We start from the raw sequence: 3881 nt of genomic DNA, 5'->3' as shown, positions 1-3881 counted from the left end.
AAATCTGACACGCCCAGGTATAGCGCCACAATACCTGGCGCTATACATACATCATTAATGTATAGCGCCAGGTATTGTGGCGCTATACATACATTTTTTAAATCCCTTCCGTCTTCTTCGTCGATTCATCCTCCATTATTTTAACCTTCCCCTCTCTTCTTGGTCCCCCACCCCATACCCGCTTCTGCCCTCATTTTAAAAAAAAATTTGGGTCCCCCCGACACATAAAACTTGAAGAACGTAGGTCCCACATTCGAGTAGAGCTTCGTGTTATTGTTGATTCATACTTCCGGAGTCAAAATTTCAATCTTTTTGCTTTCCGAAAATTCTAAATCGAGGTATTTCAATTTATTTTAAGTTGAAACATTTATAATAATTCATATTATTTGATTTGTATGTGTTCTATTTCGGTTTGTATTTTTTTCGAAACTAGCATGTTAAATTTATCCGGATTTAATATTAGTGTTTTCTTAAAAATATAGATTTGTAAAATAAATTTGTCTGTTAATATCTTGATTTATATATATGTGTTTTCATGCCGTTTTATATTTTATTTGCAATTAAATTTATTTGTTGTTTATAGTTAGTTTAGATTATTTTTTAGCATAGTAAAATCTAAACCTTTTTAGCGTAGTAAAACGTAGACCCTTTTAGCGTAGTAAAATTTAGAGCCTTGTAGGGTAGTAATGTGTAGTATTTTAGCTTAGAATTCCTTTTGTTTAAGTATCTTATACTGATTGTTGAAAATGCAAACTTTGTACAATTAAGTTAATAATTGTATAAAAACCCTATATATATATATATATATATATATATATATATATATATATATATATATATAATTTGTACAATTAAGTTATTAAAAAATATGAATTTAAATTATAATAAAAAACACATAATTATTAATGATAGTTTAATGATAGTTTACAGTTGAGCCCTGAACCCATATATATATATATATATATATATAATTTGTACAATTAAGTTATTAAAAAATATGAATTTACAGTTGACGACATGGACGCGACTATACATCCCGGCCCTCGGACGTTGGATCTATTAGCCCTACAACCCCAGCATAGATCCGAGTATATATGGGACGGACAGTTGCTTACGCAGACTTTCCGGGCTAGGAGAGTGGATCTATTGTGGGAGTTTTTGAGTCCTCCCCGCGTTCTACATCCCTGCGTGGTCCATTCTGGAGGAGATGGGATTATATAGGATTATTAGGATTGGTCGGATACAGCTCGACTATGCTTTGATCCCAACCTTGATTGAGCGGTGACGACCGGAGACGCACACTTTCCATTTGCCCATCGGCGAGGCCACCATCACACTCCAGGATGCTGAGATTTTATATGGCCTGTCTGCTGATGGCTTGCCAGTTTTACTGTCTGCGACCATGAGATATTATTTGCGGCAGGTATATTGGGATATGTTGCACATGCTCACGGGTTTCATGCCGGAGGGCGAGGCGGTAGCATCTGGGTCCAGTTATATACAGTTGGTCCCCATTAGAGACCACCTAGTGCAGATCCACCATACTATCACCGACGAGTCAGCGGAGGTGGATGTACAGCGATATACGAGGCTATTGTTGCTCCTTCTATTTGGGGGGGTCTTGTTCCCGAACACTTCGGGGAACCTAGTGAGCCTCCGTTTTCTGCATCATATTGCCCGGTTCGAGGATACAGCCATCTACAGCTGGGGTGGTGCTGTCATCTCATATTTGTATAGGCAGATGTGCCAGGCTTACATCGGCACACAGAGAGACGTTGGTGGCTTTTTGCCGCTTCTACAGGTGACAACATATTCAAATAATATGTCCATTAGTTAAAATTCTACCTAGTTATAGTTAATCTTATACTTTACGTCAACTTTGTATGTTAGGTTTGGGTCTATGAGCGATTTCTGCAGTTTCAGCCACCTCTACCACAGCTACCGGCTAATGTAGAAATTCCGCAACTCCCTCTAGCCTGTAGGTGGGTTATGTGTCGTACTCTTGCACGAGAGTATGATGCCCATCATAATCTCCCCCTCTGCAGGGATGTGTTGGATCTGCTGGAGAACACACAGGTAAATATCTAACTAAACCTACTTGTTATAGATTAACTTAGTGTTGTGCATACTAACGGTTTGTGTTCTTATTTGATAGTTCATCTGGACGTCGTACAGCGATGAGGTGATAGGTACCCTGCCGGCGTATTGCACGTTCGCCCGACATATTTGGAGGGCTTCTGTCCCGCTCATATGCCTCGATATTGTCGAGCACCATGCCTCCGAGTGGGTATTTCGTCAGTTTAGCCTGCCGCAACCTATACCGACTCCGCCTGCATGGCATGCTTTACATTATGAGAGGGATGATCAGTCCAGGGCGGACGACACATTTATGGCTTGGCTTAACGAGCAGTTGGGTACTTGGGACAGGCGAGGGGACTTGACCCCACCTCCGCAGCACTTTCCTATTCAACGTTATATGGCATGGTACCGCACTGTTTCCCTTCTTTTTATCGGGAACCCAGTTCATCAGGCACACGGTCGGTACGTCCCATACGCCGGGAGACACGAGGCCCTGGTATGTTTTCTGTTATTATTAGTTATATACCTGTAATTTAGTGCCAAATATGTAGTTTATATTTTTTTACTTTGTGCAGGCGATTGGATTGCATACTGTCTATCATATGGGGCAGCAAATGCATAGTTATGTCCACGATCCTGTGGCCATGCAGGAGTATAGTCGTCGATTCATGGATGTGGCTGCCTAGACACTGCAGCGAGCCCGATCGGATCAGCGTTTGGCACCCAAGGCTGATTATATGGACCCAGTGCAGTACCATCGAGGTCGTGGTATCCCATGAGCTGGTGGTGGCCGACAAGCTGATGGTGCCAGACGACGTGGTCGTGGGTGGAGAGGAGGTGGTCCCCATCAAGGGGGCGTTGAGGCTCCTGCTGATGATGTTGCTGCTGATATGGCAGGTGGTATGCATGAGACAGACATGCCGTCTTACAGCCTTGGAATTTATCGCAGTCCAGTGCCATCGCAGGTGACCCCATCGGGTCAATTATTGATCACGGGCTTGGATATTCAAGGAGTGGATTGGGGTAGATACTTCCCAGGCTCGTCTACCACTGTTGAGGATCGACCGACCCGAGATTTTTATAGTGGGCACCGACTGAGTTATGGCTCCACATCACATGCGCAGGTATGAGTTTATTAGTATTGAATTTGAATTTGTTTTAACTATAACTTATTTATTTTCTTTAACTTTATTAATTTCCTTTTTAAGGCTTCATGCGATGCAACGACAGATGACTACATTCAGGATCTAGAGATGATGATGGTAAGACAATATAAATTGTTGTGAATTGTTATGTAGTTTTCTATACTAAGTTTCATATTATTATGTAGCCTTCTACTGGAGCTGACAGCACCACCGATACATGTCATCCTGCGCCGCATCCGGCTATAAGGAGACGACTTGATGATGATGATCCTGATAGCGTACCCGGGCGGGAGGGGATGCGCATCAGGCCAACGGTTGCATTGAGACACACCGGATGCGGGACACATTGATATGGTGTAAATAATATTTTTCTATACATTAATAACAATATTTAATCGAATATGCGCATTACTTTTTTTAGTTCTCCATTCGTTTGATAGTTTCATAAAATAAAATTTAGTACAACACAAGCACTTAAACTTAACTTCCACTTCAATTAAAATAAAATTTAGTACAACACAAGCACTTAAACTTAACTTCTACTTCAATTAAAATAAAATTTAGTACAACAAACAAGGAAAACATTACTACAGCACAAACACAATCACAAACACAAACATAGCAGGCCAACATAATAAAAATACATGAAATATGAAA

At 40.9% G+C, this 3881-nt stretch overlaps 1 long non-coding RNA gene across 1 annotated transcript; it reads left to right on the top strand.

The window, feature by feature from the left end:
- Positions 1 to 3166: 3166 nt before the first annotated feature.
- On the top strand, positions 3167 to 3484 carry LOC142174746 (uncharacterized). The gene is made up of 3 exons (XR_012703794.1): positions 3167 to 3203; positions 3288 to 3341; positions 3410 to 3484. It is a non-coding gene; the product is annotated as an uncharacterized LOC142174746 (long non-coding RNA).
- Positions 3485 to 3881: the final 397 nt, after the last annotated feature.

This window comes from Nicotiana tabacum, chromosome 3 (assembly GCF_000715075.1).
Source record: "Nicotiana tabacum cultivar K326 chromosome 3, ASM71507v2, whole genome shotgun sequence".
NCBI classification, from domain to species: Eukaryota; Viridiplantae; Streptophyta; class Magnoliopsida; order Solanales; family Solanaceae; genus Nicotiana; species Nicotiana tabacum.
This window is presented reverse-complemented; position numbering and strand designations above follow the sequence as displayed.